The sequence below is a fragment of the Meriones unguiculatus genome, chromosome 5 (genome assembly GCF_030254825.1).
Source record: "Meriones unguiculatus strain TT.TT164.6M chromosome 5, Bangor_MerUng_6.1, whole genome shotgun sequence".
Lineage (NCBI taxonomy): Eukaryota > Metazoa > Chordata > Mammalia > Rodentia > Muridae > Meriones > Meriones unguiculatus.
The window spans coordinates 93,817,566-93,833,585 of NC_083353.1; the positions used below are offsets into that span (position 1 = coordinate 93,817,566).

General features: G+C 37.7%; 1 protein-coding gene across 2 annotated transcripts in view; it reads right to left on the reverse strand.

Moving 5' to 3' along the window:
• The window catches only part of Cntn3 (contactin 3), a 396,519-nt gene that overhangs the window by 255,421 nt on the left and 125,078 nt on the right, over positions 1-16,020 (reverse strand). The window lies entirely within an intron of this gene.

Genomic DNA, 16,020 nt, shown 5'->3' on the forward strand with positions numbered 1-16,020 from the left:
GAGAGAATGGTCCCCTTTTAAACAGATAAAAGGAAATTGTGACTTTCAAGGAGTGATGAAAGGATAGATGCTCTCTTATCTAGAAGGATCCCACCAAGGGCCATTCATAAATTTATAAGTGGAATCACTGAGGGTAGAAATACTTTCCAAGCAGGTTTCTCAGACAAGTTTCTCTTCCCTCTCTTTTCTCATCTCCTCTATCTCTTTTTAGACAACATCTGCAAGTCTATAATTGAAAGCAACATAGTTGAATTAAAAAAGAGGGACACTCACAACCAATTGTTTCTCATCTTAGAAGCAGGAAGAGACAAATGATTCAGTTGAGGATAGGACTTACGATAGTCAACGCTTAACTTTTTGTTCCTTTATAGCTCCTAACTTCAGAGCAGAATATAAAAGAAATCCTGAAGTTTGGGTAGAACAAGAAAATAGAGAGAGTGCTAAAAATTACTTCTACTCAGATCAGTCTTAAAATCTTGGTTACATAGTTAAAAGTAGAGCACCCCATCATCAGGAACCAAGGGTTGACTCCAATTATCAGAGGTGTCCTTGAGAATGTTCTCCTTGAAACTTGAATGCTTGTTTACAGTGCTCCTTGTAAGAGTGTAGAATAGGCAGGGCATGGTGATGTATGCATGTAATCTCAGCACTCAGAAGGCAGAAGCAGGCAGATCTCTGTGAGCTTGAGGCTAGCTTGGTCTCCAAAGAGAGTCCAGGTCAGGTCAGCCAAGGCTACACAGAGAAACCTAGTCTCCATAAACAAACACACAAACAAAACAAAGCAAAACAAAACTAGCATAACAGGACATAGGCTAGTCCAAGAAGACTGAATGTCATCAGATTTGTTCTTATCAGGCACCCAGAGATTCCAAGCCTTTATTCTCTTTTATAAAAATTCCTTATGACCACAAGTGATTCTGTATGACTAATCTCAACAACGCCTTCTAGAATTGTCCTTTGGCAGAAGAGAGAAGTATTTGTTTCACAAGGGGAAGATCTGGAGACCAGAAAAAAGGAACAATACAGATGAGCTGTTCTTCCTTAGGGGCTCAGAGTCCATTAATTTGTTTAGCCAAACTTTAGAAGAAATTTGAAAATTTCCCTCGTTCTTCACTAATTAGGCTCCTCCAACACATGGATGATTTATTAGTTCTGGGAACAAAAGAATGAAATTATTAAATCGACAATAGCATTATTATATTTACTCAGGGAACCGGGATTTGGGGTTTCTTAAAAGAAGTTACAGTTTGCATGAAAGGAAATAAAATACTTAGGTCATCTAATTAGTAAAGGGAGCTGAAAGTTATGTCCTGAAAGAGTGGAATAATTAATACCGCATGGCCCCAAACCAAGAGAAATTAGAAAATTGTTGGGTTTAATAGGACTTTATAAACCTTGGTTTGACTCTTATGCTACCCAAACAAGAGGCCATAATGAGAAATTCCCAGATGAGGAGCCAGATCTTCAGCAGGAGGTAAAAGAAATTCAAGCTTTTAAAATCTTAAACCAAGAATTAGTAACTGTTTCATATTGGTCTTGCCCTCTTTAGACAAGTCCTTTCATTTCCAAGTATGGACAAAGCTACTGTTTTTGTAAGCCGCTCACTAGGGATTCCAGGGTGAAAGGCAGCTGATAGCCTATTTGTCTAAGCTATTAGAGCCCATTCCAAGAACTGGAATGAATTAGATTAAGAACTGCCCCTGCCCTCTTTACTTAGAAGAGCCAAAAGTTTACATTAGGTGGCTTTCTAATTATAAGCACTCCTCAGCAAGAAGGATAACTCCTACAGCAGAAGGCTGGAAGGTCGTTAACAGGCTTTCAAATCCCAAAATATTCTCCTAGAGAACGATGATTTAATTCTAGCCACTGATGGCTATTTAAACCCTGTTGAGTTTCTAAATGGAGGGACTCCTTCTGTGCCTTCTCTACCAATCCAAGGTCCACCCCAACCTGGAAGAAACCCCTTTTCCTCAGGAACCTAAATATTTACAGGTAGATTCTCCCTGGAAAATCAAGAAAAAAGACATAATGTATACTCTGTGATTGACGGAATTCAATAAAAGATCATATAATCTGAACAACTGACAAATAACTGATCAGTACAAACGTGATTTATTTGTCTTAAACCAGATTTTTGAAAGCTTAAAGGGAAAAGTGGGGATGATATACATGTATTCCTGGCATGCCTCTAAATGCCCATACTTTCAGAAAACTCTAATCTGAAACAGGGCTAATTAATAGTAATGGCCAACGAATGATACATAAATAACATATTGATAAGGAATTAAAAACTTACAACAAAGTAAATGACTTGTAATTGTTTGGATTCCTAGAGACCAAAGAGGGTAGAGCTTTTGACTCCAAGGAAACAGACTACATGATGAACTAGTCAAACGCCTGCCTGGAATGTGACAAATATTCTGCCATCACATTAAACAAGAGTGACTGATAGAATGCAAGATCCTCCTCTCCCAGGACCAGATAGATGGCCCTTCTATTTCCAGCCACCAATGTGCTGAGGCAACCCAGACCCCCAACAATTCCATTTCCCTTGTGAAGAAATAATTACACCTCTTGATTTGAAAAAAGTAAGGAGCAAGGTGAATTCTTGGCAAATTTGTCTGTATATAAGGGCCTCTGACTTAGAGAAGATGCAATGCTATATAACCTCAGCACTGCCAGGATCATGGTAGTGATACAATGATGGACCTTTACTGATGATCTTATCAACCAGTTGGAGTAAGACATGTGCATTGGTCCAATTGGCTATCATTTTCAGGACTGCATATCCCAAAACAAGTCCAACCTCAATTTTCTCCCCATAAAAGGGAGATTATGTCATTTCATCCACACATTTGTATAGATTCAACAGGAGTGTCATGAGGAGTCCCTAATTAATTAAAAGTAGGAATCAAATAGGATTTGAGTTAGTGCTACTCTGTCTACCATAACTAAAAAAAATAACATTGTGTAAATTATATACATATATATTTTCATCATAAATATATTCAAAATATACTAATGCATGCTGAGATCTCTCTATCTCTTTGCCTCTCTGTCTCTCTCTGTGTCTCTCTTTCTCTGTCTCTGTCTCTGTGTGTGTGTGTCTGTGTGCAGAACATATATTACAACCAGTGAAGATTTTTAGATAACATCAGGGATACTATCACGTGTATAGCAAATCAACTGGATACCACTTGCAAAATTGCATGGGAAAACAGACCAGCCCTCAACATGATGCTAGCCATAAGAGGAGGAATCTGTGTGATAACAGGTGGTCAGTGTTGAAACTGCATTCTTAATAACATGGCTCCTGATGGCATTCTCATAAATTCTCTTTGGGGACTAATTCCTTTACCCAATGAGTTAACTAGAAACACAGGAATGTGGTTTGAAAAAGAGAAAGGGGCAGTAACCTCAGGCATCACTGACCTTGTTATAGTCTAAAGTCCTGACTACTATTGGATGTGATCCCATGCATAGGAAAATTAGTACAAACAGCTATCACATAAAAACCCGTACCATATACGAAAGTGTTACTTGTGAGTAGCTCAGGTCCAGGAAAGTCAGGCACTATTAATTGAATTTCGAGGAAAGAGAGAATGTGTATTGTAAAACAGGGGGAAATTGTGGGGAATGTAAGAAAACTCAGTATAATATAGGATAAGCATGCTAAAATTTACAGACCTACAAAAGTTAAAAAAGGAGGACCCTAGGGAGGATGATTAAATCTCATTCAGAATGACAAAACAGGATAGGTGCCAGAAATGGAGGAAGAGAGAGAACAGGATGGGAACCTATTATAGAGGGTCCTCTGAAAGGCTCCACCCAACAGGGGATGGAAGCAGATGCAGAGACTCACAGCTAAACTTTGGGCAGAGGGCAGGTTGTCTATGGAAGAAGGAGGGATAGAAAGATAAGGAGGAGACAGGAGCCCCACAAGGAGACCAACAAAGCTAAAAGATCTGAGCCCAGGATGTCCTGCAGAGAATAATGCACTGACCAAGGACAGGAAGATGCATAAAGAGGACCTAGACCCCCTGCTCAGATGTAGCCAATAGGCAGCTCAGTCTCCATGTGCATCATCGAGTAAGGAGAGCAGGGGCTGCCTCTGTCATGAACTCAGATGCCTGCTCTTTGATCAGTTGCCCCTGGTGATGCAGCCTTGCCAGGACACAGAGAATCCAGGCAGTCCTGATGAGACTTGATAACCTATGGGTAGATGGCAGGGGAGGAGGACTCTGCCTTTCAGTGGACTAGGGGAAGGGGATAGGGGTAAAAAGGAAGGAAGAGTAAGACTGGGAGGAGTTGAGGGAGGGGGCTACAATCAGAATATTCAATGAATAAATTAAGAAAATAAAAAATACAAAAAATTAAATAAGACAAAGAAAATACCATCTTTAAAGAAAAATATATAAAAAAATCATTTGGCAAAAATCCCTTTCAAGTCAGCATTTTTCTGAAATAAAAATATACGTTCAAAATGCTTTTTTTGAGGTAGCCAACTGCGGCACAAATAAGAAGCAGAGCTCTGACCCCTCAGGGTTGAGCACAGGACCTCTTGCATAAAGGCTAAAAACCCTGTGGCCTTCCTGCTGGATGTGTTTTTTCTTGCTTGATTTTGAAAAGCTATTCACCCTTCTACAGAAGTAAAAGGTTTTACCAAAATACTTTTAATGGTGTAGTTTTTTTATTTTTTTCCTACAATCCAAGATCCATTCCTAACAAGCTTGATCCTGCTCCAGTTTAATGAACATGAGAAAATTACCCAACATCCGCAAACCTATATCTTGACAAAGAAAAGAAATAGAATTCCAAGTTCCCAACAAAGGTTTGCTTTGACAGCTGTATACGAAGCTGCCATGCACAGGTATTCCTTCCAAGGGTAGATGCCTCTGCCGACACAGGAAACAGCCCCTGTCATAGCAGCATGACCCTCTGCCCCCTCCTCTCTTGCTGTTCTATTCCCAGTAAGCATGTGCTGGTTCTCCATCACCTACTTGGTTCCATGCTCCCGGTCGGTCATGCCCTCTCAGGCAGAACAGACTGACTCGAACATATGGTTTCAACATGTGTGCCTTCCCTGAGAAGTTATCACAAGAAGGATGAAATACCTGCCAAGCTTGGCTTGTGAAGAATAAATCTGATGGTAAACCAAGTAAGTGGGTTTAATTCCTGTGGTAAATATGTTTTGTCCGCTATGAATCAGCTCAATGTGACTGAAGAGAGAAAATGTTTTTAAAGTGAAATTAGCATATAAAATTTCTGTAGATTTTACATACTTTTGAATCATGAATTATTGGCTCTGTGTATGTGTGTGTGTGTGTGTGTGTGTGTGTGTGTATGCCTTATGTGTGTGCCTATGATCATTGCTTGTGGGTTCCATATATGCATATTTATGCATTTAATGAGATGAGAGTAGAACCCAGGTTGGACACTAAAAATTAAAAAAAAAAATAAGAGAAAGACAACAGTCTCTCACCTCTCACTGGTTTGATCTTGCCAGTTGGGATAAGTTAGACAGCCAGGGAGCCACAGAAGGCCAACAGGCCCTGACTCCCCAGTGCTGGAATTACAAGGCACTCCACAATGCCCAGGTTTTTCATGTGTTTGGGGACCTAACTCAGACTCTTTTCCTTGCAAAGCAAGCACTTTATTGCCTGAGCTATTTTCCCAGGCATATATGTGTTTTTATTACCTATAAAATACAGTTTGTAAATAGAAAAAAAGCAGCATTATATCTGAGGATGTACAATGTTTGGGGCCTAAGTGTACCTAATGGCTTCATTTAAAAGCTATGTTTTTATGTTTAGCTAATGAATAATAAAGATTCAATGGCTCTGTGGAAAACTGTAAAAATAAATAAAAATATTGAGGATCACTTCCTCTTGCCTATTTAATAGGTTGAAAGATTTAAGAGACCATAAAATGTTTGAGGCAATACTTTATTTCAGTAAGTGTCTACAATCTAAAAGCTACCATTGCTAAGTTGCAAGAAAATAACCAAAAAATGGAAGGGTTTTTCTATTCTGTATAAATGTTTCATACTTCCTATACCTTGGTTTTTCATCATACAGACACACTAGCTGGGTTCCTTTAAGGTGAGGAAAATAAGGATGTTTCTCTTTTAAATGTGCCTCTGCTACAGCAGATGTGCCTAGACACTTTAACAGCAAACTCTTCAGAGCTAAGGTGCTCTTGAGTTATATTGAAGAATGCTAATCTTCACAAAACATAATTATTTTTCTCCTTCTAAACACTAAATCCATCACTCAATGGAACTCATCCCCTGGTGATAGAAACTGTCTCAATATCTTATTAAATATTGATGTTTCTTTTCACTTGCTGAAAGTTATATGTACTCAAAAGAGTTATTCTTTTGTTTCAACTCTAAAATGTGCAAGTTAGCTCTGGGATTGGAATTCCAAAATTTATTTTATTCTGAGAAACAAATGTGTGTACCCAGGACCTTGAGGCAAAATATTTATATTTGGGATTGATTTCTAATTATGTCTCTTATTTTCATCTGCATAAGAAATAAGCATGAGACTAGAAAGATGGCTCAGTGGATATTAGTACGGGCATCTCTGGAAGAAGACTTGGGTGCTCAGTGCCTACATCAGGCAGCTCACTCATGCCTGTAACCCTAATTCCAGGGGAGCTGAGTCTCTGGTCTGGCATTCTGTCAGCACTGCATTTTATGATTCACACAAACTCATACAGGCGCGCACGAGCACACACACATACACACACACACATACATCTTCCAAAAGAAATAATCTAGAAAACTGAAGACAGGATAGTTCCTTCTTAATAAGATGTACTGCCAAAAAAACCTGTAAGCCAGACTTATTTTATTTGCTGAATTTTCAATCTCATCTTTCAGACTTCAGAACAGTACAGTAAATTGGCAAGTATGTCCAACCTTGCTATAGACTACATGTGGCCAAGAATGGCTACAAATAAAGCTTGGAACAAAATTTCAAATTTACTTTAAACATAAATTAATATTGTTTTTGTTTTTTATTTTTGTTTTTAATTTTTGTTAATTACAGTTTATTTACTTTGTATCCCCCTCTAGCTCTCTCCCTCCTCCCATTCCAATCCCACCTTCTCACCCCTTCTCCACTCATGTCCCTCTCTAAGACCACTGATAGGGGAGGTCTTCCTCCACTTCCTTCTGATCCTAGTCTATCAGGTCTCACCAGGAGAGGCTGCATTGTCTTCATCTGTGGACTGGTAAGGCTGCTCCCCACCTCAGGGGGAGGTGACCAAAGAGCAGACCAATTAGTTTCTGTCAGAGACAGTCCCTGTTCCCATTACTATGGAACCCACTTAGACACTGAACTGCCATGGGCTACATTTGTGCATGGGTTCTAGGTTATCTCCATGAATGGTCCTTGGTTGGAGTGTCAGTCTCAGAAAAGACCCCTGTGCCTAGATTTTTTGCTTCTGTGCTCTCCTTGTGGAGCTCCTGTCCTCTCCAGGTCTTCTTTCATATGAAAGAAGGAGGTCATATCTCCTCCTTCTTTCATAAGATTCCCTGAACTCTGCCCAAAGTTTGGCTACATCTCAGCATCTGCTTTGATACCTTGCAGGGTAGAGCCTTTCAGAGGCCCTCTGTGTTTTGAAATTTTTTAAACTCAGTTGTGTTGCTCTTAAGTGTGAACTTCAAATTCCAAGGAGTGCAATGTCTAAAGAATGGACACATTTGAAAGTAAAGTAAGGCAGTTACACTGCACATTAAGATCACCAATTTGAGAAGTTTTTAGAATGTGATAGTTTTTCCGTTTTGCAAATTCATAATTCTTTGTAAAACTTTCAGATTTCCTCTTTGATATTTTTTTTAAATTCATCAAAAAAGCAGTCAAGTATCAGAATGCATCTTTCTGAACTGTGGAAATAGTTTAAAGCTTCACAAGAGTTCATTTGCATACTCAGATTCCATTCTGGAAGCCTCATCCTAAGGATCTGGGGCAAAGGCAGCCAGAGTCATGGCTCTTGGGGCTGCACACAGCAGAATTTCAATCATATAACATTTACCTTGTGCTTCAGAAGCTGACTAACCTTGTTTCTTTAGCTTGTGGTAAATGTCACAGGATTAAGCACCTCTACGTAATCATGTTGTAACGCTCTAGAATGATCTTACAAGTTTATCGTCTGCCCTTCGTGTTCAAATGCTCATTCTATATGGATTAGGATTTGCTGTCTATGATCTGTAAGTGTGACACAGTTTTACTGCTCTGAGCATCAGGAGCGAACTGATTCTCAGTGGAGGAGGAGCATTCCTGAACGGGCCTCTCAGTGGAAATTTGTGAGTTATCAAATACTAGAAATGATTCCTAGGGAGCTAAATTTAGGGGTTCTAGATTTCTGGCCTCCCTGAGGAGGTGTACATTTGATTCATACACATTTTTGTAAATCTTTTGCCTCCTCCACACAACAGGGAAATGGCAAATAAAATAAAGGGATTGGGAAAACTAGGCCAATCTTGATGCAATAGAGTGGGGGAGTTGAATGCAGATTGCCCTATGAAGACAATTTTTTAGGGCAGCTAAGCACTTGGGAAAAAGCGCCTGCTATAATTTTACTCTGTGGCATAAGAAAGCATCTCAAAATGCATAGCCATTTTTTAAAAACACTCCAAATGTTACATTCAAGGATGCAAAAGAACAAGAGGCAAAAATACATGTACCATTGCCTTCAAAAGCACTGAACAAAATGGTGGGGAAGGAGAGAAGAAAAAAATGACGTGTGTGTGTGTGTGTGTGTGTGTGTGTGTGTGTGTATGTGTGGTGTGTGTGTGTCAGGGGTGTTACCACAAGTTCATATACTATTCTTTAATACTTGTTTGTTTATTTGTTTTGTTTTTTTAAGACAGGGCTTCTCTGTGTAGCCTTTCCTGTCCTGGACACACTATGTAGACCAGGCTGGCCTCAAACTCAGAGAGATCTGCCTGCCTCTGCCTCTGCCTCCCCAAGTGCTGGGATTACAGGCACGTGCTACAGTGCCAGGCTACATATTGTATTACCTTAAGCATAAAAGCCTACCTTTTCAATATTTCACAGTACCATGTAAGCAACAAAAGCTCCATTTCTTGGTGAACATATCTGTTCTTAAAATTATAACATCTAGTATCACATCACAATCGATAAAGTATTCACAGAAGTTTCCGGAAAAGAATAATAAAATGTAACTTATCAACCTCCCTATATGCAGGTGCCCTGCGGTCTTCACTGGGTAGAGTCAATGCCAACAGGCAAAGGCAAAGCAGAGAATGACCCACTGCTTTCACGTACTGAACTTCTTATGATTCATTTGCCATTCCTGTTATGACTGGATGTGACAAGCTCTTTCACAGAACCAGACTAGTATGGTCTAACGGCTGTGAGTACAGATAGATATATTCTGCTGTCACTGTGATTTAAGACAATGAAGTCTGCCAATTCAACTTGGCTATAAAGTTAGTTCAGATACCTTGAAACGGAAACTAACAGACCTAAATAATAAAGTACATGGCATTGGATAGTTTTGTCTGTTTGTTTGTTTTTCTTTTTTTTTCACAGTGATATTATATTTTTATTTATTTATTTTTTATTTTTTTTAATTTTATTTTTTTCTTATCAGTTACATTTTATTAACTCTGTATCCCAGCTGTATCCTGCTCCCTCATTCCCTCCCAATCCCACCCTCCCTCCCTAATCTCCACCCTGCCCCTTTCTAAGTCCACTGATGGGGGGGACCTCCTCCCCATTCATCTGATCATGTTTTATCAGGTATCTTCAGGACTGGCTGCAAAGTCTTCCTCTGTGGCCTAACAGAACTGCTCCTCCTAAACATAATAAAATCTATATATCTAAAAATGATAATCAAGAGAGCGGACATGGGGTAAGATGATCAATCCTCGTTTAGAAAGACAGATGGGATGTGCATTGAATGTATGACAGGAGTCTACTGAGCGCATCTGAAAGACTCTAACTAGCAGTGTTTTCAAAGCAGATACAAAGACTCATAACCACACCTTTGGCAGAGTACAGGGAATCATATGAAAGAAGGGGAGTTAGTATGGTGGGGAAAGGATAGGAGCTCAACAAGGACCAAATATATCTGGGCACAGGGTCTTTTCTGAGACTGACATTCAACCAAGGACCGTGTATGAATATAACCTAGAACCTCTGCTCGGATGTAGCCCGTGGTAGCTCAGTAACCAATTGGTTTCCCATAATAAAGGGAACAAGGACTATTTCTAACAGCTTTTTTTTTAATTGCAAAATATAATTAACCTCATATTGTCCTCTGAGATTTGATATTATCACACCATATCTTGTCAGCAAAATAAAAACATAAGTAACAGGTTGGGGAAAAATAAATTCTACATTTTAGGCCACAGGATAAAACAAAGCCAAAAGAATCAAATCACAGCAGAATCTTTGGGGGTTTGGAGTTGTGTTTGGGAAATAAGCCCAGGCTAAGCACTTGTTAAATCAACAGGCGATCCTCTATTTGGGCTTTGACAGAAAATTTAGTAATGTAATCACAGAAGCAATTTGTGGTTTTAGAAGCAGCTTTCAAGTTAATAAGCAAATGCATTTGTGTTCATTGCAGTGTTTGTTACTGTGTTTACTGAAGTGATGAGAATAATTGCAGCCCTTAAAAGAATGAATGTATAAATTTACATATTCAATACTTTATCCAAAAATAACTATTTAGGCTTCAGCAATAATTGAAATGAGTTAAGTTGAGATGCTATGTATTTTGTTTAAAAAAAAAAAACAAAACCATTGTGTGTAAAAATGTGTTTTATGATGCAGATTCCCATTTCTACAATACATATTAAATATTAACATTCACACACACACACACACACACACACACTCTATAGATTGGTGGTATAAGCAATGAGAACAACTGTTCAGTGTAAATGGTTATAACTAAGTTCAAGTTCACCAGTGATTGTATTTAACCTATTCCAAGGAGTTAAGAAATGTGCTTGAAAGGTTTGCCTTTCCTATATATAAATTTTAAATTTTCTGGCAAGAGTTTCCTTATTCTCCTCTGAAAAAATGCTACTTATCACGTGATTCTGAAACAAGAAAAAGAAAACACAATGCCCCAAGCTTCTGTGGGTGATGAAGCACACAAAAGTGACCCACTTTATTTAATTTTATTTTAATCACTGTGATTCATAGCTCCTCTCCTCATCCTACTGGAAAAAAAAAAAAAAACATGATGAAAAGTAAAAACAAAAACAGGCCATCTTTTAGGTTACATAATGCCTTAATGTCTAAAAGCTAACCTTTATTTTTCTCATGAAAATTTATTGTTCACAATATTGTCTGTGCTTTTATTTCACATTTTCTGATACTAGAGGCAATAGATGACAGCATGAGAGAGATGACATCTTTTTAAAAAAGATTTATTTTTATTTGTGCATTGATATGTTGCCTGCACATTTATCTGTAGGAAGGGGGCAGATTCTCCTGGAACGGGAGTTACAGACAGTTGTGAGAGGCCATGTGGGTGCTGGGAATTGAATCTGGATCCTCTGGAAGAGCAGTCAGTGATGTTAAGCACTGAGCTGTCTCTCCTCCCAGTGAAGTCTTTTTTGACAGGTTATATTGTGAGGAGGCTGCCAAGAGGCTTGGGTTCCTAGAAACGACCTTGTATACCTAAAGTCAAACTATGATAAAATGGAGCCAAAAATAAGACTGAATCTAAACCATAGCGTCTAAGAAAAAAATAAGCTATCTACCACATTGAAGTTGCAGTTTTGCTATGGCATTCTTGAGTTCTGAAATACAATCTCTTTATAAATTTCTTTTTTCTTTTTGACAGTTTCATGATGGATCTTTTTCCAGCCATTAAGTAAGCGCTTACTGCCGGCTAGACAGCTACAGTAAAGATCAAGAATGCCAAGGTGCCATAGGCAGGTACAATCACAATTCCCTGATTAACACAGAATGCCAAGGTGCCATAGGCAGGCACAATTACAATTCTCTGTGCAAAATAGGAATGCCAAGGTGCCATAACCAGGCACAGTCACAGTTCCCTCTGTGATACAGGAATGTCAAGGTGCCATAGTCAGACATGGTACTGTAGGGAGACTTCCAGTGATGAGGTTACCAGGAAGCCTTTGCGGGCATGATGATGGTATAGCCTTGTCTGAAACTGCATGGGTCAGCTACTATTAGCCTCAGAAAGTATAGAGATTACTGTGTTCTTGATATTTTGCAAACACTTCAGTGAATTCTTCACTGCTCTTAGTAACTAATTATAAGCATAGCTGGAGAACTTAGGATATCAAAGCGAGCTGAGCCTAAAGATCCAGAGTTAGAAAACTGTCACAAATAATAAGGGTCATGAGAATTTCAACGAACAATAGCTCTTATTTGACTTGATTATAAAAATAGGTAATAGTGACACCAATAGGATCTGTGAATGTGTGTATGTGTGTATGCATGCACAGAGAAGAAATAAACTTAAACTTCCTTTCTTTATATCATTCTTTGAATACATGTTGAACAAAATTAGTGTATTACTTCATTTTCCTTTTCTTTTATACTAAGCACAACTAGGTTAACTTTCAATAATTTAAACACATGCAGAACACAGATTCATCCCAAGAAATCCCATTTAAGGAAACTAGAAAAGCCTCTACTTGGAGGAAAAATTTATCTTAGCACGTATACTTTCCAGATTCCACCCACTGTCCTTCATTAAAACATCTTACCCATTTGAAAGAACTCACTAAGAAGGATGTTTCGTGTGTTCTCTTGAGACCAAAATGGAAGACATCTGTGAGAATATGCTGTAAAACTCAGGGTAGGTATAAAACAGTAGTGTAAAATAGGATATTTTAGAAATAAAGATATGAGATCCATGCTCTCCATGGGTGTAACAACTAGCCATGTGTGCCCACAAAACACTAGAAATGGAGTTTATGTGAAAAAAGTGAATTTTTACTTTTTTTATATTTAAAATTGAACGTTTCAATGAATATAAAAGATAAAAACACATAGAACCCCTAGGACCACATTCAGCCTTAGGACATTTTTAGCCTATTGTATGTAGAAAAAGCAAAGGAGAATAGATGTTCAAACTGGACAGATTGTGGACAATCATGATGGCCCAATCTATCTGGAAGGCTTACAGCTGAATTATGAATTGCCAGTAACTAGGCAATGGATCCACAAATCATTTGGGCGGCCCCACTTCATTTGACTTTGTTACTTGCCTGATCTATATGTGTGTAAGTGTGTGTGTGTGTGTGTGTGTGTGTATGTGTGTGTGTGTGTGTGTGTGTGTGTGTGAGAATGTGTAGTCCAGTTTAGCCTGAACCTACGGTACTTTAAGCACAGGATGGTATCAACAGTTATGGCAGGTGCCCTTCCTCCATGTGGATACCTCATTCAACGTTAGGCATTTGGAGCCCAAACAACAAATAAGAGAAAAATTCTTTACATTAAAAAGAAAAAAACAAGTATTAATGCATCTTTAAGGTAACCTCTTTCAGCGCCATTAACAATTACAGTCAGACGGAATCCTAATTAACCTTTAAATATGGGCTTTAGGGTGCAGGCAGGGAAATGTAAGAGAAAGAATAAAATTCTCAATTAGACCTTTATAGGAGTAATTTCTCATGAGATTTTCTGAACTTTTGGATTTCTAATATGACCAATTAAGAGTTATCTTTACCCAAAGGGGATATAACAGGGACAGGATCTCTCATGGGCGAGTTTGCTCCAGTCTCCAGGAGTCTTTGTGATTTTAAAGGACAAGCTCTCATAATACTCTTAAGCTTTGTTCTGAATCTTCAGAAACATGAATAGGTCACGTCACATGAGTGATTTCATAGAAGCCCTTCACCTTCCTCCTCGGTTAAGTTTCCAGCTTCCTATTTCTCCACCTACCTGTTTAAAATTATATAATATATAATATTTTATTGCTTCATTAATATACTAATTTTATTATACTGTATCTAAGCTCTGTAATTTCTAAAGAATATTAATAAGTAAGGATGAACAAGGATGTGTTTTCTTCTGAATCATTCTATGATAAAAGGTATGTTACTTACAGGACTATTAAAGGCAAAATTTGGGGGGGACAGAGTTATGAATATGCCTTGCATTATTCTACATTCTTTTTATCAAGTGCAACCTATTTCTTCTATAGACAACACACAAAAACAGAAACTTTTTTTTTGAGTTGCTGTTGTTATAAGGAAGTCTAATGCCTCCCAGAATAAAGAGGCTCCATTGTATTTCTAGCTTCAGTTCGCAGTAATTATAAGCTGTAGTTAGCAAAAGCAAAATTTCATATTATTTAGAAATCCTGAGTTCAGAAAATCTTTAAACCTGTGATAAAAGTGTCTGTTCCATTTGGCTAGCAACCAAGGATTTTGACACATTATATAGCAGGTAAAACTTCATTTATCAAATACTATATCAACAAATCAATGAAAGCCATGTATTTCCTTTCCTCAGGTATAGATTTTGCTTGAACTGAAATGTAACAAGTGCTGTCTTGGTATTCCAGAGAATACAGTAAAACAGAAGGGTCACTACCAATTGACAAGAGTTCTTCTACAAAATTTTGTACGTACAATTAATAATTTTACACTCAGAGTCCACAGCATTGCACTGAATTCCTAGTATACAAGATACAATTACTACAAAAGATTTATAGGTTTCTAAGCTCAAGACATCTGGCTACTTGATAACATTCTACAAACATAATTAATCTTCTCATTTATAAATATGTTCCTCTGTAGCATCTTGTGTCTTGATGATTTCTTCAATAAATATATTTATCACCCAATAACATAAGATAAATATGAGGATACAACTCCATCAACAATAGAAAAATAACCTATATACTTATCACTCAAATGGATTTCTCATGTTTAGAGCTCTGTATATAAACGCGTTTTTCTATTATGGGCAGAATTAATCTTTATAAGGCATCAGACATCCTTAGAAAAGTGTGAGAAACAGTACTTCTAAGATAGAATCTTCATCAAATGATTTGTTCATTTTTCCCTCCAAAAAAGTAATATTTCCAGATGTTGCATTCACTAACAACCATCTAGCTCATCTAGCTCCTGAAAGCATTTCTTGTTTTCTTCATGCCTTCCCTACTTCTAGAGTAAGAAGTAGAAACAGACATAACATATGAGTTTAACGCATAGTTTGCTGAAAGCCCACAGTAGGTGCTCCTTAAGTATTCTGTTAACATATTGAAAAGACTGACCTTGATTACTTCCTGGTGCATAAATCTGAAAGTCTTTTTCTAAGGTAAGCCTGACCCACTTTAACAAGCACTATTGGCATCCATTATTTCTATGGCTTCAGAGAACAATAGAGGTTCAATAAGATCTAAATGATGCCTCTAAATCTGTCGGCTTTTATTAATGTAGGAGGAAGGGTGCTTCTTCTGCAAAATATGGGTCTGCGTAAATAGTTTTGAGGCAGATAGTAGCAAGTGCTTGGAGGTGTGTGCTGTTCTGAAGGTGCCTGGAGCACCCAGCCCCAAACCAGTTCTATGGAAATAGTGTATGCTAATTATTAATAATTCATCTCTTCATTAAACTGAGTGCCCTAAGTATCTATGAATAAAAATTGTTAATCTTTTGATATTTAATCAAGTAAATACTGATCCTATCACATAATCCTGATCACTTTCCAAATGTTGACATTTTAATCTTAAGAAGAAGATTGAACGTTTTCTTCTTCACTTATATACTTTTTTTTTTGGGGGGGGGGGCAGCTGAAGGTTTCATTGAACAGGTTTTTCCATAATCTTAAAAGTGAAGATTTTAAAGATGATTTTTAAAAAGTTGATAAAAGGAATATATTTTCCTCTTCAAAATAGTTTCAATTATTTTTAAAAATGCATTTTATTCTTCCACATTTAGTGAGCCTCTGAACACATTCAGTATAAGCAAAGAAAAAAGGGACAACAATATATATATATATATATATATATATATATATATATATATAAACATGGATCAAATACCAC